Below are 23,887 nucleotides of genomic sequence, written 5' to 3'. Positions count from 1 at the left end.
GCAGTGAAACTGATGATCTTGCTGAATATTCAGCTTGTCGATTGACGATTGCCACTCATTTCATCATCAAGACCAAAGAATTGCAGAGGGGACTCGTCCTAACAAGTGACTTTTGAGCGTGCGGGCTAGTGGCGCAATGGATAACGTGTCTGACTACGGATCAGAAGATTGTAGGTTCGACTCCTACCTAGCTCGCGTGCGCTTGGAAATCACTTTAGCACACTCCTGTAAATTAACCTCAATGACAACGGAGGCGGATAACAAAAGGGCAATTTTCTCACATTAAACGAAAGAAAGTAATCAAGGAAAGCGGCAAAATAACAGATCAGCCAACAACACAGAATCAAATGAGTTAAGATGATGAGCAACGCAATTTTGATTCTGAAGGGTAAATGCCCTTTTCACTGAAAAGACATATTTCGGTCATTCCTGATGAAGGGCTTTTGCCCGAAACGTCGATTTCGCTGCTCGTTTGATGCTGCCTGAACTGCTGTGCTCTTCCAGCACCACTAATCCAGTATTTGGTTTTCAGCATCTGCAGTCATTGTTTTTACCATATTTCAATCTTTACCCAGTTCCCGCCGACATCAAACCACGATGCCATTGGACTGGATTGGACAATGTCAAAAATCACACAACACTAGGTTGTCGTCCAACAGGTTTATCTGAAAGTGCAAGAGTCCAGCGCCCCGCTCCTTCCTCAGGCAGCTAGTGTGAGAGAGTACATCGGACGCAGAATTTACAAGTAAAATATCAGAGTCATACAACTTCTGCGAACGTATTGAACAATCCTAGACAGCAAAATTGTTTTAAATTCTCGTCTGGGAAATGATCCTCAATATTTTACATTGGATTCTGGAGAATAATGTAATAATGGTCACTGCTTTATGTTGGACTCTGGGGAACAATGTTCATTGTCGAGAGTGTGGTGCTGGAAAGGAACAGCATCCGAAGAGCAAGAGAATCGACGTTTCGGGCAAAAGCCGTTCATCAGGAATTACAGGGAATTCCTGTGTTGGGGCCTATTCCTGTGTTGTACTGTTCTCTTTCTTCTATTACCAATAAAGTAAACTTGAATGATCAAAATGATTTCAACCCAGATGTGGTTAATAGGTGAATCTGACTCTGACAGTGCCATGTAAATTTCTGTGGGTTTTGGGAATCAATTCAACTCCTCAGCACAGTCTGAAAAGAAATCAAAAGCTTTGAAAAGTAAAGTTCACATCATTTCTAAACTTTCTAATTTTCTCTTCAAATCGGTTTTCTATCCTGGAATAAAATCAGAAATCAAACTCGTTCTGAGGAAACGTCCATAAAACAGAGGAGCAGAAATTATGCCACTCAGCCCATCGATTCTGCTCCGCCAATACGGCCGATAGGTTTTCCAATCCCATTTTCCCGCTTTCTCCCCCTAACCTTTGATTCCCTTGCTCCTCAATAACGTCTCTGTCTCTGTTTTAAATATAATCAATGGCCTGGCTTCCTCCAATGAGAGCCTTCTGTGGCAATGAATTCCACAGATTCACCACATTCTGGCGAAAGAAGTTTCTCTTTATCTCCGGACCCGAACGTTAAAGTGTGATTTCATTCCACACATGCTGTCAGACCAATTACCCAGCAATTTCTGACTTGGCTCCTGATTTCCAGCATCCGCAGTTGGCGTTTTTTTTGGTAACCTCGAAGTTTGTAAACTGACTTAGCGAAGACGTGATCTGAATGTGAGGTGTGCTCTTAGTTTTCGGTGAAATTCATCAGCTTTCAAAGTGAACGAGGTCAAGCAGTGAAACTGATGATCTTGCTGAATATTCAGCTTGTCGATTGACGATTGCCACTCATTTCATCATCAAGACCAAAGAATTGCAGAGGGGACTCGTCCTAACAAGTGACTTTTGAGCGTGCGGGCTAGTGGCGCAATGGATAACGTGTCTGACTACGGATCAGAAGATTGTAGGTTCGACTCCTACCTAGCTCGCGTGCGCTTGGAAATCACTTTAGCACACTCCTGTAAATTAACCTCAATGACAACGGAGGCGGATAACAAAAGGGCAATTTTCTCACATTAAACGAAAGAAAGTAATCAAGGAAAGCGGCAAAATAACAGATCAGCCAACAACACAGAATCAAATGAGTTAAGATGATGAGCAACGCAATTTTGATTCTGAAGGGTAAATGCCCTTTTCACTGAAAAGACATATTTCAGTCATTCCTGATGAAGGGCTTTTGCCCGAAACGTCGATTTCGCTGCTCGTTTGATGCTGCCTGAACTGCTGTGCTCTTCCAGCACCACTAATCCAGTATTTGGTTTTCAGCATCTGCAGTCATTGTTTTTACCATATTTCAATCTTTACCCAGTTCCCGCCGACATCAAACCACGATGCCATTGGACTGGATTGGACAATGTCAAAAATCACACAACACTAGGTTGTCGTCCAACAGGTTTATCTGAAAGTGCAAGAGTCCAGCGCCCCGCTCCTTCCTCAGGCAGCTAGTGTGAGAGAGTACATCGGACGCAGAATTTACAAGTAAAATATCAGAGTCATACAACTTCTGCGAACGTATTGAACAATCCTAGACAGCAAAATTGTTTTAAATTCTCGTCTGGGAAATGATCCTCAATATTTTACATTGGATTCTGGAGAATAATGTAATAATGGTCACTGCTTTATATTGGACTCTGGGGAACAATGTTCATTGTCGAGAGTGTGGTGCTGGAAAGGAACAGCATCCGAAGAGCAAGAGAATCAACGTTTCGGGCAAAAGCCGTTCATCAGGAATTACAGGGAATTCCTGTGTTGGGGCCTATTCCTGTGTTGTACTGTTCTCTTTCTTCTATTACCAATAAAGTAAACTTGAATGATCAAAATGATTTCAACCCAGATGTGGTTAATAGGTGAATCTGACTCTGACAGTGCCATGTAAATTTCTGTGGGTTTTGGGAATCAATTCAACTACTCAGCACAGTCTGAAAAGAAATCAAAAGCTTTGAAAAGTAAAGTTCACATCATTTCTAAACTTTCTAATTTTCTCTTCAAATCGGTTTTGTATCCTGGAATAAAATCAGAAATCAAACTCGTTCTGAGGAAACGTCCATAAGACAGAGGAGCAGAAATTATGCCACTCAGCCCATCGATTCTGCTCCGCCAATACGGCCGATAGGTTTTCCAATCCCATTTTCCCGCTTTCTCCCCCTAACCTTTGATTCCCTTGCTCCTCAATAACGTCTCTGTCTCTGTTTTAAATATAATCAATGGCCTGGTTTGCTCCAATGAGAGCCTTCTGTGGCAATGAATTCCACAGATTCACCACATTCTGGCGAAAGAAGTTTCTCTTTATCTCCGGACCCGAACGTTAAAGTGTGATTTCATTCCACACATGCTGTCAGACCAATTACCCAGCAATTTCTGACTTGGCTCCTGATTTCCAGCATCCGCAGTTGGCGTTTTTTTGGGTAACCTCGAAGTTTGTAAACTGACTTAGCGAAGACGTGATCTGAATGTGAGGTGTGCTCTTAGTTTTCGGTGAAATTCATCAGCTTTCAAAGTGAACGAGGTCAAGCAGTGAAACTGATGATCTTGCTGAATATTCAGCTTGTCGATTGACGATTGCCACTCATTTCATCATCAAGACCAAAGAATTGCAGAGGGGACTCGTCCTAACAAGTGACTTTTGAGCGTGCGGGCTAGTGGCGCAATGGATAACGCGTCGGACTACGGATCAGAAGATTGTAGGTTCGACTCCTACCTAGCTCGCGTGCGCTTGGAAATCACTTTAGCACACTCCTGTAAATTAACCTCAATGACAACGGAGGCGGATAACAAAAGGGCAATTTTCTCACATTAAACGAAAGAAAGTAATCAAGGAAAGCGGCAAAATAACAGATCAGCCAACAACGCAGAATAAAATGAGTTAAGATGATGAGCAACGCAATTTTGATTCTGAAGGGTAAATGCCCTTTTCACTGAAAAGACATATTTCAGTCATTCCTGATGAAGGGCTTTTGCCCGAAACGTCGATTTCGCTGCTCGTTTGATGCTGCCTGAACTGCTGTGCTCTTCCAGCACCACTAATCCAGTATTTGGTTTTCAGCATCTGCAGTCATTGTTTTTACCATATTTCAATCTTTACCCAGTTCCCGCCGACATCAAACCACGATGCCATTGGACTGGATTGGACAATGTCAAAAATCACACAACACTAGGTTGTCGTCCAACAGGTTTATCTGAAAGTGCAAGAGTCCAGCGCCCCGCTCCTTCCTCAGGCAGCTAGTGTGAGAGAGTACATCGGACGCAGAATTTACAAGTAAAATATCAGAGTCATACAACTTCTGCGAACGCATTGAACAATCCTAGACAGCAAAATTGTTTTAAATTCTCGTCTGGGAAATGATCCTCAATATTTTACATTGGATTCTGGAGAATAATGTAATAATGGTCACTGCTTTATGTTGGACTCTGGGGAACAATGTTCATTGTCGAGAGTGTGGTGCTGGAAAGGAACAGCATCCGAAGAGCAAGAGAATCGACGTTTCGGGCAAAAGCCGTTCATCAGGAATTACAGGGAATTCCTGTGTTGGGGCCTATTCCTGTGTTGTACTGTTCTCTTTCTTCTATTACCAATAAAGTAAACTTGAATGATCAAAATGATTTCAACCCAGATGTGGTTAATAGGTGAATCTGACTCTGACAGTGCCATGTAAATTTCTGTGGGTTTTGGGAATCAATTCAACTACTCAGCACAGTCTGAAAAGAAATCAAAAGCTTTGAAAAGTAAAGTTCACATCATTTCTAAACTTTCTAATTTTCTCTTCAAATCGGTTTTGTATCCTGGAATAAAATCAGAAATCAAACTGGTTCTGAGGAAACGTCCATAAGACAGAGGAGCAGAAATTATGCCACTCAGCCCATCGATTCTGCTCCGCCAATGCGGCCGATAGGTTTTCCAATCCCATTTTCCCGCTTTCTCCCCCTAACCTTTGATTCCCTTGCTCCTCAATAACGTCTCTGTCTCTGTTTTAAATATAATCAATGGCCTGGCTTCCTCCAATGAGAGCCTTCTGTGGCAATGAATTCCACAGATTCACCACATTCTGGCGAAAGAAGTTTCTCTTTATCTCCGGACCCGAACGTTAAAGTGTGATTTCATTCCACACATGCTGTCAGACCAATTACCCAGCAATTTCTGACTTGGCTCCTGATTTCCAGCATCCGCAGTTGGCGTTTTTTTTGGTAACCTCGAAGTTTGTAAACTGACTTAGCGAAGACGTGATCTGAATGTGAGGTGTGCTCTTAGTTTTCGGTGAAATTCATCAGCTTTCAAAGTGAACGAGGTCAAGCAGTGAAACTGATGATCTTGCTGAATATTCAGCTTGTCGATTGACGATTGCCACTCATTTCATCATCAAGACCAAAGAATTGCAGAGGGGACTCGTCCTAACAAGTGACTTTTGAGCGTGCGGGCTAGTGGCGCAATGGATAACGCGTCTGACTACGGATCAGAAGATTGCAGGTTCGACTCCTACCTAGCTCGCGTGCGCTTGGAAATCACTTTAGCACACAGCTGTAATTTAACCTCAATGACAACGGAGGCGGATAACAAAAGGGCAATTTTCTCACATTAAACGAAAGAAAGTAATCAAGGAAAGCGGCAAAATAACAGATCAGCCAACAACACAGAATAAAATGAGTTAAGATGATGAGCAACGCAATTTTGATTCTGAAGGGTAAATGCCCTTTTCACTGAAAAGACATATTTCAGTCATTCCTGATGAAGGGCTTTTGCCCGAAACGTCGATTTCGCTGCTCGTTTGATGCTGCCTGAACTGCTGTGCTCTTCCAGCACCACTAATCCAGTATTTGGTTTTCAGCATCTGCAGTCATTGTTTTTACCATATTTCAATCTTTACCCAGTTCGCGCCGACATCAAACCACGATGCCATTGGACTGGATTGGACAATGTCAAAAATCACACAACACTAGGTTGTCGTCCAACAGGTTTATCTGAAAGTGCAAGAGTCCAGCGCCCCGCTCCTTCCTCAGGCAGCTAGTGTGAGAGAGTACATCGGACGCAGAATTTACAAGTAAAATATCAGAGTCATACAACTTCTGCGAACGTATTGAACAATCCTAGACAGCAAAATTGTTTTAAATTCTCGTCTGGGAAATGATCCTGAATATTTTACATTGGATTCTGGAGAATAATGTAATAATGGTCACTGCTTTATATTGGACTCTGGGGAACAATGTTCATTGTCGAGAGTGTGGTGCTGGAAAGGAACAGCATCCGAAGAGCAAGAGAATCGACGTTTCGGGCAAAAGCCGTTCATCAGGAATTACAGGGAATTCCTGTGTTGGGGCCTATTCCTGTGTTGTACTGTTCTCTTTCTTCTATTACCAATAAAGTAAACTTGAATGATCAAAATGATTTCAACCCAGATGTGGTTAATAGGTGAATCTGACTCTGACAGTGCCATGTAAATTTCTGTGGGTTTTGGGAATCAATTCAACTACTCAGCACAGTCTGAAAAGAAATCAAAAGCTTTGAAAAGTAAAGTTCACATCATTTCTAAACTTTCTAATTTTCTCTTCAAATCGGTTTTGTATCCTGGAATAAAATCAGAAATCAAACTCGTTCTGAGGAAACGTCCATAAGACAGAGGAGCAGAAATTATGCCACTCAGCCCATCGATTCTGCTCCGCCAATACGGCCGATAGGTTTTCCAATCCCATTTTCCCGCTTTCTCCCCCTAACCTTTGATTCCCTTGCTCCTCAATAACGTCTCTGTCTCTGTTTTAAATATAATCAATGGCCTGGCTTCCTCCAATGAGAGCCTTCTGTGGCAATGAATTCCACAGATTCACCACATTCTGGCGAAAGAAGTTTCTCTTTATCTCCGGACCCGAACGTTAAAGTGTGATTTCATTCCACACATGCTGTCAGAGCAATTACCCAGCAATTTCTGACTTGGCTCCTGATTTCCAGCATCCGCAGTTGGCGTTTTTTTGGGTAACCTCGAAGTTTGTAAACTGACTTAGCGAAGACGTGATCTGAATGTGAGGTGTGCTCTTAGTTTTCGGTGAAATTCATCAGCTTTCAAAGTGAACGAGGTCAAGCAGTGAAACTGATGATCTTGCTGAATATTCAGCTTGTCGATTGACGATTGCCACTCATTTCATCATCAAGACCAAAGAATTGCAGAGGGGACTCGTCCTAACAAGTGAACTTTGAGCGTGCGGGCTAGTGGTGCAATGGATAACGCGTCTGACTACGGATCAGAAGATTGTAGGTTCGACTCCTACCTAGCTCGCGTGTGCTTGGAAATCACTTTAGCACACTCCTGTAAATTAACCTCAATGACAACGGAGGCGGATAACAAAAGGGCAATTTTCTCACATTAAACGAAAGAAAGTAATCAAGGAAAGCGGCAAAATAACAGATCAGCCAACAACACAGAATAAAATGCGTTAAGATGATGAGCAACGCAATTTTGATTCTGAAGGGTAAATGCCCTTTTCACTGAAAAGACATATTTCAGTCATTCCTGATGAAGGGCTTTTGCCCGAAACGTCGATTTCGCTGCTCGTTTGATGCTGCCTGGACTGCTGTGCTCTTCCAGCACCACTAATCCAGTATTTGGTTTTCAGCATCTGCAGTCATTGTTTTTACCATATTTCAATCTTTACCCAGTTCCCGCCGACATCAAACCACGATGCCATTGGACTGGATTGGACAATGTCAAAAATCACACAACACTAGGTTGTCGTCCAACAGGTTTATCTGAAAGTGCAAGAGTCCAGCGCCCCGCTCCTTCCTCAGGCAGCTAGTGTGAGAGAGTACATCGGACGCAGAATTTACAAGTAAAATATCAGAGTCATACAACTTCTGCGAACGTATTGAACAATCCTAGACAGCAAAATTGTTTTAAATTCTCGTCTGGGAAATGATCCTCAATATTTTACATTGGATTCTGGAGAATAACGTAATAATGGTCACTGCTTTATATTGGACTCTGGGGAACAATGTTCATTGTCGAGAGTGTGGTGCTGGAAAGGAACAGCATCCGAAGAGCAAGAGAATCGACGTTTCGGGCAAAAGCCGTTCATCAGGAATTACAGGGAATTCCTGTGTTGGGGCCTATTCCTGTGTTGTACTGTTCTCTTTCTTCTATTACCAATAAAGTAAACTTGAATGATCAAAATGATTTCAACCCAGATGTGGTTAATAGGTGAATCTGACTCTGACAGTGCCATGTAAATTTCTGTGGGTTTTGGGAATCAATTCAACTACTCAGCACAGTCTGAAAAGAAATCAAAAGCTTTGAAAAGTAAAGTTCACATCATTTCTAAACTTTCTAATTTTCTCTTCAAATCGGTTTTGTATCCTGGAATAAAATCAGAAATCAAACTCGTTCTGAGGAAACGTCCATAAGACAGAGGAGCAGAAATTATGCCACTCAGCCCATCGATTCTGCTCCGCCAATACGGCCGATAGGTTTTCCAATCCCATTTTCCCGCTTTCTCCCCCTAACCTTTGATTCCCTTGCTCCTCAATAACGTCTCTGTCTCTGTTTTAAATATAATCAATGGCCTGGTTTGCTCCAATGAGAGCCTTCTGTGGCAATGAATTCCACAGATTCACCACATTCTGGCGAAAGAAGTTTCTCTTTATCTCCGGACCCGAACGTTAAAGTGTGATTTCATTCCACACATGCTGTCAGACCAATTACCCAGCAATTTCTGACTTGGCTCCTGATTTCCAGCATCCGCAGTTGGCGTTTTTTTGGGTAACCTCGAAGTTTGTAAACTGACTTAGCGAAGACGTGATCTGAATGTGAGGTGTGATCTGAATGTGAGTTGTGCTCTTAGTTTTCGGTGAAATTCATCAGCTTTCAAAGTGAACGAGGTCAAGCAGTGAAACTGATGATCTTGCTGAATATTCAGCTTGTCGATTGACGATTGCCACTCATTTCATCATCAAGACCAAAGAATTGCAGAGGGGACTCGTCCTAACAAGTGACTTTTGAGCGTGCGGGCTAGTGGCGCAATGGATAACGCGTCGGACTATGGATCAGAAGATTGTAGGTTCGACTCCTACCTAGCTCGCGTGCGCTTGGAAATCACTTTAGCACACTCCTGTAAATTAACCTCAATGACAACGGAGGCGGATAACAAAAGGGCAATTTTCTCACATTAAACGAAAGAAAGTAATCAAGGAAAGCGGCAAAATAACAGATCAGCCAACAACGCAGAATAAAATGAGTTAAGATGATGAGCAACGCAATTTTGATTCTGAAGGGTAAATGCCCTTTTCACTGAAAAGACATATTTCAGTCATTCCTGATGAAGGGCTTTTGCCCGAAACGTCGATTTCGCTGCTCGTTTGATGCTGCCTGAACTGCTGTGCTCTTCCAGCACCACTAATCCAGTATTTGGTTTTCAGCATCTGCAGTCATTGTTTTTACCATATTTCAATCTTTACCCAGTTCCCGCCGACATCAAACCACGATGCCATTGGACTGGATTGGACAATGTCAAAAATCACACAACACTAGGTTGTCGTCCAACAGGTTTATCTGAAAGTGCAAGAGTCCAGCGCCCCGCTCCTTCCTCAGGCAGCTAGTGTGAGAGAGTACATCGGACGCAGAATTTACAAGTAAAATATCAGAGTCATACAACTTCTGCGAACGCATTGAACAATCCTAGACAGCAAAATTGTTTTAAATTCTCGTCTGGGAAATGATCCTCAATATTTTACATTGGATTCTGGAGAATAATGTAATAATGGTCACTGCTTTATGTTGGACTCTGGGGAACAATGTTCATTGTCGAGAGTGTGGTGCTGGAAAGGAACAGCATCCGAAGAGCAAGAGAATCGACGTTTCGGGCAAAAGCCGTTCATCAGGAATTACAGGGAATTCCTGTGTTGGGGCCTATTCCTGTGTTGTACTGTTCTCTTTCTTCTATTACCAATAAAGTAAACTTGAATGATCAAAATGATTTCAACCCAGATGTGGTTAATAGGTGAATCTGACTCTGACAGTGCCATGTAAATTTCTGTGGGTTTTGGGAATCAATTCAACTACTCAGCACAGTCTGAAAAGAAATCAAAAGCTTTGAAAAGTAAAGTTCACATCATTTCTAAACTTTCTAATTTTCTCTTCAAATCGGTTTTGTATCCTGGAATAAAATCAGAAATCAAACTGGTTCTGAGGAAACGTCCATAAGACAGAGGAGCAGAAATTATGCCACTCAGCCCATCGATTCTGCTCCGCCAATACGGCCGATAGGTTTTCCAATCCCATTTTCCCGCTTTCTCCCCCTAACCTTTGATTCCCTTGCTCCTCAATAACGTCTCTGTCTCTGTTTTAAATATAATCAATGGCCTGGCTTCCTCCAATGAGAGCCTTCTGTGGCAATGAATTCCACAGATTCACCACATTCTGGCGAAAGAAGTTTCTCTTTATCTCCGGACCCGAACGTTAAAGTGTGATTTCATTCCACACATGCTGTCAGACCAATTACCCAGCAATTTCTGACTTGGCTCCTGATTTCCAGCATCCGCAGTTGGCGTTTTTTTTGGTAACCTCGAAGTTTGTAAACTGACTTAGCGAAGACGTGATCTGAATGTGAGGTGTGCTCTTAGTTTTCGGTGAAATTCATCAGCTTTCAAAGTGAACGAGGTCAAGCAGTGAAACTGATGATCTTGCTGAATATTCAGCTTGTCGATTGACGATTGCCACTCATTTCATCATCAAGACCAAAGAATTGCAGAGGGGACTCGTCCTAACAAGTGACTTTTGAGCGTGCGGGCTAGTGGCGCAATGGATAACGCGTCTGACTACGGATCAGAAGATTGCAGGTTCGACTCCTGCATAGCTCGCGTGCGCTTGGAAATCACTTTAGCACACAGCTGTAATTTAACCTCAATGACAACGGAGGCGGATAACAAAAGGGCAATTTTCTCACATTAAACGAAAGAAAGTAATCAAGGAAAGCGGCAAAATAACAGATCAGCCAACAACACAGAATAAAATGAGTTAAGATGATGAGCAACGCAATTTTGATTCTGAAGGGTAAATGCCCTTTTCACTGAAAAGACATATTTCAGTCATTCCTGATGAAGGGCTTTTGCCCGAAACGTCGATTTCGCTGCTCGTTTGATGCTGCCTGAACTGCTGTGCTCTTCCAGCACCACTAATCCAGTATTTGGTTTTCAGCATCTGCAGTCATTGTTTTTACCATATTTCAATCTTTACCCAGTTCGCGCCGACATCAAACCACGATGCCATTGGACTGGATTGGACAATGTCAAAAATCACACAACACTAGGTTGTCGTCCAACAGGTTTATCTGAAAGTGCAAGAGTCCAGCGCCCCGCTCCTTCCTCAGGCAGCTAGTGTGAGAGAGTACATCGGACGCAGAATTTACAAGTAAAATATCAGAGTCATACAACTTCTGCGAACGTATTGAACAATCCTAGACAGCAAAATTGTTTTAAATTCTCGTCTGGGAAATGATCCTGAATATTTTACATTGGATTCTGGAGAATAATGTAATAATGGTCACTGCTTTATATTGGACTCTGGGGAACAATGTTCATTGTCGAGAGTGTGGTGCTGGAAAGGAACAGCATCCGAAGAGCAAGAGAATCGACGTTTCGGGCAAAAGCCGTTCATCAGGAATTACAGGGAATTCCTGTGTTGGGGCCTATTCCTGTGTTGTACTGTTCTCTTTCTTCTATTACCAATAAAGTAAACTTGAATGATCAAAATGATTTCAACCCAGATGTGGTTAATAGGTGAATCTGACTCTGACAGTGCCATGTAAATTTCTGTGGGTTTTGGGAATCAATTCAACTACTCAGCACAGTCTGAAAAGAAATCAAAAGCTTTGAAAAGTAAAGTTCACATCATTTCTAAACTTTCTAATTTTCTCTTCAAATCGGTTTTGTATCCTGGAATAAAATCAGAAATCAAACTCGTTCTGAGGAAACGTCCATAAGACAGAGGAGCAGAAATTATGCCACTCAGCCCATCGATTCTGCTCCGCCAATACGGCCGATAGGTTTTCCAATCCCATTTTCCCGCTTTCTCCCCCTAACCTTTGATTCCCTTGCTCCTCAATAACGTCTCTGTCTCTGTTTTAAATATAATCAATGGCCTGGTTTGCTCCAATGAGAGCCTTCTGTGGCAATGAATTCCACAGATTCACCACATTCTGGCGAAAGAAGTTTCTCTTTATCTCCGGACCCGAACGTTAAAGTGTGATTTCATTCCACACATGCTGTCAGAGCAATTACCCAGCAATTTCTGACTTGGCTCCTGATTTCCAGCATCCGCAGTTGGCGTTTTTTTGGGTAACCTCGAAGTTTGTAAACTGACTTAGCGAAGACGTGATCTGAATGTGAGGTGTGCTCTTAGTTTTCGGTGAAATTCATCAGCTTTCAAAGTGAACGAGGTCAAGCAGTGAAACTGATGATCTTGCTGAATATTCAGCTTGTCGATTGACGATTGCCACTCATTTCATCATCAAGACCAAAGAATTGCAGAGGGGACTCGTCCTAACAAGTGACTTTTGAGCGTGCGGGCTAGTGGCGCAATGGATAACGCGTCGGACTATGGATCAGAAGATTGTAGGTTCGACTCCTACCTAGCTCGCGTGCGCTTGGAAATCACTTTAGCACACTCCTGTAAATTAACCTCAATGACAACGGAGGCGGATAACAAAAGGGCAATTTTCTCACATTAAACGAAAGAAAGTAATCAAGGAAAGCGGCAAAATAACAGATCAGCCAACAACGCAGAATAAAATGAGTTAAGATGATGAGCAACGCAATTTTGATTCTGAAGGGTAAATGCCCTTTTCACTGAAAAGACATATTTCAGTCATTCCTGATGAAGGGCTTTTGCCCGAAACGTCGATTTCGCTGCTCGTTTGATGCTGCCTGAACTGCTGTGCTCTTCCAGCACCACTAATCCAGTATTTGGTTTTCAGCATCTGCAGTCATTGTTTTTACCATATTTCAATCTTTACCCAGTTCCCGCCGACATCAAACCACGATGCCATTGGACTGGATTGGACAATGTCAAAAATCACACAACACTAGGTTGTCGTCCAACAGGTTTATCTGAAAGTGCAAGAGTCCAGCGCCCCGCTCCTTCCTCAGGCAGCTAGTGTGAGAGAGTACATCGGACGCAGAATTTACAAGTAAAATATCAGAGTCATACAACTTCTGCGAACGCATTGAACAATCCTAGACAGCAAAATTGTTTTAAATTCTCGTCTGGGAAATGATCCTCAATATTTTACATTGGATTCTGGAGAATAATGTAATAATGGTCACTGCTTTATGTTGGACTCTGGGGAACAATGTTCATTGTCGAGAGTGTGGTGCTGGAAAGGAACAGCATCCGAAGAGCAAGAGAATCGACGTTTCGGGCAAAAGCCGTTCATCAGGAATTACAGGGAATTCCTGTGTTGGGGCCTATTCCTGTGTTGTACTGTTCTCTTTCTTCTATTACCAATAAAGTAAACTTGAATGATCAAAATGATTTCAACCCAGATGTGGTTAATAGGTGAATCTGACTCTGACAGTGCCATGTAAATTTCTGTGGGTTTTGGGAATCAATTCAACTACTCAGCACAGTCTGAAAAGAAATCAAAAGCTTTGAAAAGTAAAGTTCACATCATTTCTAAACTTTCTAATTTTCTCTTCAAATCGGTTTTGTATCCTGGAATAAAATCAGAAATCAAACTGGTTCTGAGGAAACGTCCATAAGACAGAGGAGCAGAAATTATGCCACTCAGCCCATCGATTCTGCTCCGCCAATACGGCCGATAGGTTTTCCAATCCCATTTTCCCGCTTTCTCCCCCTAACCTTTGATTCCCTTGCTCCTCAATAACGTCTCTGTCTCTGTTTTAAATATAATCAATGGCCTGGCTTCCTCCAATGAGAGCCTTCTGTGGCAATGAATTCCACAGATTCACCACATTCTGGCGAAAGAAGTTTCTCTTTATCTCCGGACCCGAACGTTAAAGTGTGATTTCATTCCACACATGCTGTCAGACCAATTACCCAGCAATTTCTGACTTGGCTCCTGATTTCCAGCATCCGCAGTTGGCGTTTTTTTTGGTAACCTCGAAGTTTGTAAACTGACTTAGCGAAGACGTGATCTGAATGTGAGGTGTGCTCTTAGTTTTCGGTGAAATTCATCAGCTTTCAAAGTGAACGAGGTCAAGCAGTGAAACTGATGATCTTGCTGAATATTCAGCTTGTCGATTGACGATTGCCACTCATTTCATCATCAAGACCAAAGAATTGCAGAGGGGACTCGTCCTAACAAGTGACTTTTGAGCGTGCGGGCTAGTGGCGCAATGGATAACGCGTCTGACTACGGATCAGAAGATTGCAGGTTCGACTCCTGCATAGCTCGCGTGCGCTTGGAAATCACTTTAGCACACAGCTGTAATTTAACCTCAATGACAACGGAGGCGGATAACAAAAGGGCAATTTTCTCACATTAAACGAAAGAAAGTAATCAAGGAAAGCGGCAAAATAACAGATCAGCCAACAACACAGAATAAAATGAGTTAAGATGATGAGCAACGCAATTTTGATTCTGAAGGGTAAATGCCCTTTTCACTGAAAAGACATATTTCAGTCATTCCTGATGAAGGGCTTTTGCCCGAAACGTCGATTTCGCTGCTCGTTTGATGCTGCCTGAACTGCTGTGCTCTTCCAGCACCACTAATCCAGTATTTGGTTTTCAGCATCTGCAGTCATTGTTTTTACCATATTTCAATCTTTACCCAGTTCGCGCCGACATCAAACCACGATGCCATTGGACTGGATTGGACAATGTCAAAAATCACACAACACTAGGTTGTCGTCCAACAGGTTTATCTGAAAGTGCAAGAGTCCAGCGCCCCGCTCCTTCCTCAGGCAGCTAGTGTGAGAGAGTACATCGGACGCAGAATTTACAAGTAAAATATCAGAGTCATACAACTTCTGCGAACGTATTGAACAATCCTAGACAGCAAAATTGTTTTAAATTCTCGTCTGGGAAATGATCCTGAATATTTTACATTGGATTCTGGAGAATAATGTAATAATGGTCACTGCTTTATATTGGACTCTGGGGAACAATGTTCATTGTCGAGAGTGTGGTGCTGGAAAGGAACAGCATCCGAAGAGCAAGAGAATCGACGTTTCGGGCAAAAGCCGTTCATCAGGAATTACAGGGAATTCCTGTGTTGGGGCCTATTCCTGTGTTGTACTGTTCTCTTTCTTCTATTACCAATAAAGTAAACTTGAATGATCAAAATGATTTCAACCCAGATGTGGTTAATAGGTGAATCTGACTCTGACAGTGCCATGTAAATTTCTGTGGGTTTTGGGAATCAATTCAACTACTCAGCACAGTCTGAAAAGAAATCAAAAGCTTTGAAAAGTAAAGTTCACATCATTTCTAAACTTTCTAATTTTCTCTTCAAATCGGTTTTGTATCCTGGAATAAAATCAGAAATCAAACTCGTTCTGAGGAAACGTCCATAAGACAGAGGAGCAGAAATTATGCCACTCAGCCCATCGATTCTGCTCCGCCAATACGGCCGATAGGTTTTCCAATCCCATTTTCCCGCTTTCTCCCCCTAACCTTTGATTCCCTTGCTCCTCAATAACGTCTCTGTCTCTGTTTTAAATATAATCAATGGCCTGGTTTGCTCCAATGAGAGCCTTCTGTGGCAATGAATTCCACAGATTCACCACATTCTGGCGAAAGAAGTTTCTCTTTATCTCCGGACCCGAACGTTAAAGTGTGATTTCATTCCACACATGCTGTCAGAGCAATTACCCAGCAATTTCTGACTTGGCTCCTGATTTCCAGCATCCGCAGTTGGCGTTTTTTTGGGTAACCTCGAAGTTTGTAAACTGACTTAGCGAAGACGTGATCTGAATGTGAGGTGTGCTCTTAGTTTTCGGTGAAATTCATCAGCTTTCAAAGTGAACGAGGTCAAGCAGTGAAACTGATGATCTTGCTGAATATTCAGCTTGTCGATTGACGATTGCCACTCATTTCATCATCAAGACCAAAGAATTGCAGAGGGGACTCGTCCTAACAAGTGAACTTTGAGCGTGCGGGCTAGTGGTGCAATGGATAACGCGTCTGACTACGGAGCAGAAGATTGTAGGTTCGACTCCTACCTAGCTCGCGTGTGCTTGGAAATCACTTTAGCACACTCCTGTAAATTAACCTCAATGACAACGGAGGCGGATAACAAAAGGGCAATTTTCTCACATTAAACGAAAGAAAGTAATCAAGGAAAGCGGCAAAATAACAGATCAGCCAACAACACAGAATAAAATGCGTTAAGATGATGAGCAACGCAATTTTGATTCTGAAGGGTAAATGCCCTTTTCACTGAAAAGACATATTTCAGTCATTCCTGATGAAGGGCTTTTGCCCGAAACGTCGATTTCGCTGCTCGTTTGATGCTGCCTGAACTGCTGTGCTCTTCCAGCACCACTAATCCAGTATTTGGTTTTCAGCATCTGCAGTCATTGTTTTTACCATATTTCAATCTTTACCCAGTTCCCGCCGACATCAAACCACGATGCCATTGGACTGGATTGGACAATGTCAAAAATCACACAAAACTAGGTTGTCGTCCAACAGGTTTATCTGAAAGTGCAAGAGTCCAGCGCCCCGCTCCTTCCTCAGGCAGCGAGTGTGAGAGAGTACATCGGACGCAGAATTTACAAGTAAAATATCAGAGTCATACAACTTCTGCGAACGTATTGAACAATCCTAGACAGCAAAATTGTTTTAAATTCTCGTCTGGGAAATGATCCTCAATATTTTACATTGGATTCTGGAGAATAATGTAATAATGGTCACTGCTTTATATTGGACTCTGGGGAACAATGTTCATTGTCGAGAGTGTGGTGCTGGAAAGGAACAGCATCCGAAGAGCAAGAGAATCGACGTTTCGGGCAAAAGCCGTTCATCAGGAATTACAGGGAATTCCTGTGTTGGGGCCTATTCCTGTGTTATACTGTTCTCTTTCTTCTATTACCAATAAAGTAAACTTGAATGATCAAAATGATTTCAACCCAGATGTGGTTAATAGGTGAATCTGACTCTGACAGTGCCATGTAAATTTCTGTGGGTTTTGGGAATCAATTCAACTACTCAGCACAGTCTGAAAAGAAATCAAAAGCTTTGAAAAGTAAAGTTCACATCATTTCTAAACTTTCTAATTTTCTCTTCAAATCGGTTTTGTATCCTGGAATAAAATCAGAAATCAAACTGGTTCTGAGGAAACGTCCATAAGACAGAGGAGCAGAAATTATGCCACTCAGCCCATCGATTCTGCTCCGCCAATACGGCCGATAGGTTTTCCAATCCCATTTTCCCGCTTTCTCCCCCTAACCTTTGATTCCATTGCTCCTCAATAACGTCTCTGTCTCTGTTTTAAATATAATCAATGGCCTGGCTTCCTCCAATGAGAGCCTTCAGGTGGCAATGAATTCCACAGATTCACCACATTCTGGCGAAAGAAGTTTCTCTTTATCTCCGGACCCGAACGTTAAAGTGTGATTTCATTCCACACATGCTGTCAGACCAATTACCCAGCAATTTCTGACTTGGCTCCTGATTTCCAGCATCCGCAGTTGGCGTTTTTTTTGGTAACCTCGAAGTTTGTAAACTGACTTAGCGAAGACGTGATCTGAATGTGAGGTGTGCTCTTAGTTTTCGGTGAAATTCATCAGCTTTCAAAGTGAACGAGGTCAAGCAGTGAAACTGATGATCTTGCTGAATATTCAGCTTGTCGATTGACGATTGCCACTCATTTCATCATCAAGACCAAAGAATTGCAGAGGGGACTCGTCCTAACACGGGGCTCTTGAGCGTGCGGGCTAGTGGCGCAATGGATAACGCGTCTGACTACGGATCAGAAGATTGTAGGTTCGACTCCTACCTAGCTCGCGTGCGCTTGGAAATCACTTTAGCACACTCCTGTAAATTAACCTCAATGACAACGGGCAATTTTCTCACATTAAACGAAAGAAAGTAATCAAGGAAAGCGGCAAAATAACAGATCAGCCAACAACGCAGAATAAAATGAGTTAAGATGATGAGCAACGCAATTTTGATTCTGAAGGGTAAATGCCCTTTTCACTGAAAAGACATATTTCAGTCATTCCTGATGAAGGGCTTTTGCCCGAAACGTCGATTTCGCTGCTCGTTTGATGCTGCCTGAACTGCTGTGCTCTTCCAGCACCACTAATCCAGTATTTGGTTTTCAGCATCTGCAGTCATTGTTTTTACCATATTTCAATCTTTACCCAGTTCCCGCCGACATCAAACCACGATGCCATTGGACTGGATTGGACAATGTCAAAAATCACACAACACTAGGTTGTCGTCCAACAGGTTTATCTGAAAGTGCAAGAGTCCAGCGCCCCGCTCCTTCCTCAGGCAGCTAGTGTGAGAGAGTACATCGGACGCAGAATTTACAAGTAAAATATCAGAGTCATACAACTTCTGCGAACGCATTGAAAAATCCTAGACAGCAAAATTGTTTTAAATTCTCGTCTGGGAAATGATCCTCAATATTTTACATTGGATTCTGGAGAATAATGTAATAATGGTCACTGCTTTATGTTGGACTCTGGGGAACAATGTTCATTGTCGAGAGTGTGGTGCTGGAAAGGAACAGCATCCGAAGAGCAAGAGAATCGACGTTTCGGGCAAAAGCCGTTCATCAGGAATTACAGGGAATTCCTGTGTTGGGGCCTATTCCTGTGTTGTACTGTTCTCTTTCTTCTATTACCAATAAAGTAAACTTGAATGATCAAAATGATTTCAACCCAGATGTGGTTAATAGGTGAATCTGACTCTGACAGTGCCATGTAAATTTCTGTGGGTTTTGGGAATCAATTCAACTACTCAGCACAGTCTGAAAAGAAATCAAAAGCTTTGAAAAGTAAAGTTCACATCATTTCTAAACTTTCTAATTTTCTCTTCAAATCGGTTTTGTATCCTGGAATAAAATCAGAACTCAAACTCGTTCTGAGGAAACGTCCATAAAACAGAGGAGCAGAAATTATGCCACTCAGCCCATCGATTCTGCTCCGCCAATACGGCCGATAGGTTTTCCAATCCCATTTTCCCGCTTTCTCCCCCTAACCTTTGATTCCATTGCTCCTCAATAACGTCTCTGTCTCTGTTTTAAATATAATCAATGGCCTGGCTTCCTCCAATGAGAGCCTTCAGGTGGCAATGAATTCCACAGATTCACCACATTCTGGCGAAAGAAGTTTCTCTTTATCTCCGGACCCGAACGTTAAAGTGTGATTTCATTCCACACATGCTGTCAGACCAATTACCCAGCAATTTCTGACTTGGCTCCTGATTTCCAGCATCCGCAGTTGGCGTTTTTTTTGGTAACCTCGAAGTTTGTAAACTGACTTAGCGAAGACGTGATCTGAATGTGAGGTGTGCTCTTAGTTTTCGGTGAAATTCATCAGATTTCAAAGTGAACGAGGTCAAGCAGTGAAACTGATGATCTTGCTGAATATTCAGCTTGTCGATTGACGATTGCCACTCATTTCATCATCAAGACCAAAGAATTGCAGAGGGGACTCGTCCTAGCACGGGGCTCTTGAGCGTGCGGGCTAGTGGCGCAATGGATAACGCGTCTGACTACGGATCAGAAGATTGTAGGTTCGACTCCTACCTAGCTCGCGTGCGCTGGGAAATCACTTTAGCACACTCCTGTAAATTAACCACAATGACAACGGAGGCGGATAACAAAAGGGCAATTTTCTCACATTAAACGAAAGAAAGTAATCAAGGAAAGCGGCAAAATAACAGATCAGCCAACAACACAGCATAAAATGAGTTAAGATGATGAGCAACGCAATTTTGATTCTGAAGGGTAAATGCCCTTTTCACTGAAAAGACATATTTCAGTCATTCCTGATGAAGGGCTTTTGCCCGAAACGTCGATTTCGCTGCTCGTTTGATGCTGCCTGAACTGCTGTGCTCTTCCAGCACCACTAATCCAGTATTTGGTTTTCAGCATCTGCAGTCATTGTTTTTACCATATTTCAATCTTTACCCAGTTCGCGCCGACATCAAACCACGATGCCATTGGACTGGATTGGACAATGTCAAAAATCACACAACACTAGGTTGTCGTCCAACAGGTTTATCTGAAGGTGCAAGAGTCCAGTGCCCCGCTTCTTCCTCAGGCAGCTAGTGTGAGAGAGTACATCGGACGCAGAATTTACAAGTAAAATATCAGAGTCATACAACTTCTGCGAACGTATTGAACAATCCTAGACAGCAAAATTGTTTTAAATTCTCGTCTGGGAAATGATCCTCAATATTTTACATTGGATTCTGGAGAATAATGTAATAATGGTCACTGCTTTATATTGGACTCTGGGGAACAATGTTCATTGTCGAGAGTGTGGTGCTGGAAAGGAACAGCATCCGAAGAGCAAGAGAATCGACGTTTCGGGCAAAAGCCGTTCATCAGGAATTACAGGGAATTCCTGTGTTGGGGCCTATTCCTGTGTTGTACTGTTCTCTTTCTTCTATTACCAATAAAGTAAACTTGAATGATCAAAATGATTTCAACCCAGATGTGGTTAATAGGTGAATCTGACTCTGACAGTGCCATGTAAATTTCTGTGGGTTTTGGGAATCAATTCAACTACTCAGCACAGTCTGAAAAGAAATCAAAAGCTTTGAAAAGTAAAGTTCACATCATTTCTAAACTTTCTAATTTTCTCTTCAAATCGGTTTTGTATCCTGGAATAAAATCAGAAATCAAACTGGTTCTGAGGAAACGTCCATAAGACAGAGGAGCAGAAATTATGCCACTCAGCCCATCGATTCTGCTCCGCCAATACGGCCGATAGGTTTTCCAATCCCATTTTCCCGCTTTCTCCCCCTAACCTTTGATTCCCTTGCTCCTCAATAACGTCTCTGTCTCTGTTTTAAATATAATCAATGGCCTGGCTTCCTCCAATGAGAGCCTTCTGTGGCAATGAATTCCACAGATTCACCACATTCTGGCGAAAGAAGTTTCTCTTTATCTCCGGACCCGAACGTTAAAGTGTGATTTCATTCCACACATGCTGTCAGACCAATTACCCAGCAATTTCTGACTTGGCTCCTGATTTCCAGCATCCGCAGTTGGCGTTTTTTTTGGTAACCTCGAAGTTTGTAAACTGACTTAGCGAAGACGTGATCTGAATGTGAGGTGTGCTCTTAGTTTTCGGTGAAATTCATCAGCTTTCAAAGTGAACGAGGTCAAGCAGTGAAACTGATGATCTTGCTGAATATTCAGCTTGTCGATTGACGATTGCCACTCATTTCATCATCAAGACCAAAGAATTGCAGAGGGGACTCGTCCTAACAAGTGACTTTTGAGCGTGCGGGCTAGTGGCGCAATGGATAACGTGTCTGACTACGGATCAGAAGATTGTAGGTTCGACTCCTACCTAGCTCGCGTGCGCTTGGAAATCACTTTAGCACACTCCTGTAAATTAACCTCAATGACAACGGAGGCGGATAACAAAAGGGCAATTTTCTCACATTAAACGAAAGAAAGTAATCAAGGAAAGCGGCAAAATAACAGATCAGCCAACAACACAGAATAAAATGAGTTAAGATGATGAGCAACGCAATTTTGATTCTGAAGGGTAAATGCCCTTTTCACTGAAAAGACATATTTCAGTCATTCCTGATGAAGGGCTTTTGCCCGAAACGTCGATTTCGCTGCTCGTTTGATGCTGCCTGAACTGCTGTGCTCTTCCAGCACCACTAATCCAGTATTTGGTTTTCAGCATCTGCAGTCATTGTTTTTACCATATTTCAATCTTTACCCAGTTCGCGCCGACATCAAACCACGATGCCATTGGACTGGATTGGACAATGTCAAAAATCACACAACACTAGGTTGTCGTCCAACAGGTTTATCTGAAAGTGCAAGAGTCCAGCGCCCCGCTCCTTCCTCAGGCAGCTAGTGTGAGAGAGTACATCGGACGCAGAATTTACAAGTAAAATATCAGAGTCATACAACTTCTGCGAACGTATTGAACAATCCTAGACAGCAAAATTGTTTTAAATTCTCGTCTGGGAAATGATCCTCAATATTTTACATTGGATTCTGGAGAATAATGTAATAATGGTCACTGCTTTATATTGGACTCTGGGGAACAATGTTCATTGTCGAGAGTGTGGTGCTGGAAAGGAACAGCATCCGAAGAGCAAGAGAATCGACGTTTCGGGCAAAAGCCGTTCATCAGGAATTACAGGGAATTCCTGTGTTGGGGCCTATTCCTGTGTTGTACTGTTCTCTTTCTTCTATTACCAATAAAGTAAACTTGAATGATCAAAATGATTTCAACCCAGATGTGGTTAATAGGTGAATCTGACTCTGACAGTGCCATGTAAATTTCTGTGGGTTTTGGGAATCAATTCAACTACTCAGCACAGTCTGAAAAGAAATCAAAAGCTTTGAAAAGTAAAGTTCACATCATTTCTAAACTTTCTAATTTTCTCTTCAAATCGGTTTTGTATCCTGGAATAAAATCAGAAATCAAACTGGTTCTGAGGAAACGTCCATAAGACAGAGGAGCAGAAATTATGCCACTCAGCCCATCGATTCTGCTCCGCCAATACGGCCGATAGGTTTTCCAATCCCATTTTCCCGCTTTCTCCCCCTAACCTTTGATTCCCTTGCTCCTCAATAACGTCTCTGTCTCTGTTTTAAATATAATCAATGGCCTGGCTTCCTCCAATGAGAGCCTTCTGTGGCAATGAATTCCACAGATTCACCACATTCTGGCGAAAGAAGTTTCTCTTTATCTCCGGACCCGAACGTTAAAGTGTGATTTCATTCCACACATGCTGTCAGACCAATTACCCAGCAATTTCTGACTTGGCTCCTGATTTCCAGCATCCGCAGTTGGCGTTTTTTTTGGTAACCTCGAAGTTTGTAAACTGACTTAGCGAAGACGTGATCTGAATGTGAGGTGTGCTCTTAGTTTTCGGTGAAATTCATCAGCTTTCAAAGTGAACGAGGTCAAGCAGTGAAACTGATGATCTTGCTGAATATTCAGCTTGTCGATTGACGATTGCCACTCATTTCATCATCAAGACCAAAGAATTGCAGAGGGGACTCGTCCTAACAAGTGACTTTTGAGCGTGCGGGCTAGTGGCGCAATGGATAACGTGTCTGACTACGGATCAGAAGATTGTAGGTTCGACTCCTACCTAGCTCGCGTGCGCTTGGAAATCACTTTAGCACACTCCTGTAAATTAACCTCAATGACAACGGAGGCGGATAACAAAAGGGCAATTTTCTCACATTAAACGAAAGAAAGTAATCAAGGAAAGCGGCAAAATAACAGATCAGCCAACAACACAGAATAAAATGAGTTAAGATGATGAGCAACGCAATTTTGATTCTGAAGGGTAAATGCCCTTTTCACTGAAAAGACATATTTCAGTCATTCCTGATGAAGGGCTTTTGCCCGAAACGTCGATTTCGCTGCTCGTTTGATGCTGCCTGAACTGCTGTGCTCTTCCAGCACCACTAATCCAGTATTTGGTTTTCAGCATCTGCAGTCATTGTTTTTACCATATTTCAATCTTTACCCAGTTCGCGCCGACATCAAACCACGATGCCATTGGACTGGATTGGACAATGTCAAAAATCACACAACACTAGGTTGTCGTCCAACAGGTTTATCTGAAAGTGCAAGAGTCCAGCGCCCCGCTCCTTCCTCAGGCAGCTAGTGTGAGAGAGTACATCGGACGCAGAATTTACAAGTAAAATATCAGAGTCATACAACTTCTGCGAACGTATT

The 23,887-nt window shown here is 42.5% G+C and overlaps 13 non-coding genes across 13 annotated transcripts; all 13 read left to right on the top strand.

The window, feature by feature from the left end:
• The first annotated feature begins 122 nt into the window (after positions 1 to 122).
• Positions 123 to 195, top strand: trnar-acg (transfer RNA arginine (anticodon ACG)). The gene has a single exon. It is a non-coding gene; the product is annotated as a tRNA-Arg (tRNA).
• Positions 196 to 1,899: 1,704 nt separating this feature from the next.
• trnar-acg (transfer RNA arginine (anticodon ACG)) lies at positions 1,900 to 1,972 on the top strand. Its single transcript has one exon. It is a non-coding gene; the product is annotated as a tRNA-Arg (tRNA).
• Positions 1,973 to 3,676: 1,704 nt separating this feature from the next.
• trnar-acg (transfer RNA arginine (anticodon ACG)) lies at positions 3,677 to 3,749 on the top strand. Its single transcript has one exon. It is a non-coding gene; the product is annotated as a tRNA-Arg (tRNA).
• Positions 3,750 to 5,453: 1,704 nt separating this feature from the next.
• On the top strand, positions 5,454 to 5,526 carry trnar-acg (transfer RNA arginine (anticodon ACG)). The gene has a single exon. It is a non-coding gene; the product is annotated as a tRNA-Arg (tRNA).
• Positions 5,527 to 7,230: 1,704 nt separating this feature from the next.
• On the top strand, positions 7,231 to 7,303 carry trnar-acg (transfer RNA arginine (anticodon ACG)). Its single transcript has one exon. It is a non-coding gene; the product is annotated as a tRNA-Arg (tRNA).
• A 1,722-nt stretch (positions 7,304 to 9,025) lies between these two features.
• On the top strand, positions 9,026 to 9,098 carry trnah-aug (transfer RNA histidin (anticodon AUG)). Its single transcript has one exon. It is a non-coding gene; the product is annotated as a tRNA-His (tRNA).
• Positions 9,099 to 10,802: 1,704 nt separating this feature from the next.
• trnar-acg (transfer RNA arginine (anticodon ACG)) lies at positions 10,803 to 10,875 on the top strand. Its single transcript has one exon. It is a non-coding gene; the product is annotated as a tRNA-Arg (tRNA).
• Positions 10,876 to 12,579: 1,704 nt separating this feature from the next.
• Positions 12,580 to 12,652, top strand: trnah-aug (transfer RNA histidin (anticodon AUG)). The gene has a single exon. It is a non-coding gene; the product is annotated as a tRNA-His (tRNA).
• A 1,704-nt stretch (positions 12,653 to 14,356) lies between these two features.
• Positions 14,357 to 14,429, top strand: trnar-acg (transfer RNA arginine (anticodon ACG)). Its single transcript has one exon. It is a non-coding gene; the product is annotated as a tRNA-Arg (tRNA).
• A 3,482-nt stretch (positions 14,430 to 17,911) lies between these two features.
• Positions 17,912 to 17,984, top strand: trnar-acg (transfer RNA arginine (anticodon ACG)). Its single transcript has one exon. It is a non-coding gene; the product is annotated as a tRNA-Arg (tRNA).
• Positions 17,985 to 19,672: 1,688 nt separating this feature from the next.
• Positions 19,673 to 19,745, top strand: trnar-acg (transfer RNA arginine (anticodon ACG)). Its single transcript has one exon. It is a non-coding gene; the product is annotated as a tRNA-Arg (tRNA).
• A 1,704-nt stretch (positions 19,746 to 21,449) lies between these two features.
• Positions 21,450 to 21,522, top strand: trnar-acg (transfer RNA arginine (anticodon ACG)). Its single transcript has one exon. It is a non-coding gene; the product is annotated as a tRNA-Arg (tRNA).
• Positions 21,523 to 23,226: 1,704 nt separating this feature from the next.
• trnar-acg (transfer RNA arginine (anticodon ACG)) lies at positions 23,227 to 23,299 on the top strand. Its single transcript has one exon. It is a non-coding gene; the product is annotated as a tRNA-Arg (tRNA).
• The last annotated feature ends 588 nt before the right edge of the window (positions 23,300 to 23,887 follow it).

The sequence above is a fragment of the Chiloscyllium punctatum genome, chromosome 31, assembly GCF_047496795.1.
Source record: "Chiloscyllium punctatum isolate Juve2018m chromosome 31, sChiPun1.3, whole genome shotgun sequence".
Classification (NCBI taxonomy): Eukaryota; Metazoa; Chordata; class Chondrichthyes; order Orectolobiformes; family Hemiscylliidae; genus Chiloscyllium; species Chiloscyllium punctatum.
The sequence above is the reverse complement of the archived record's forward strand: the minus strand, read 5'-3'. Positions and strand labels throughout refer to the sequence as shown.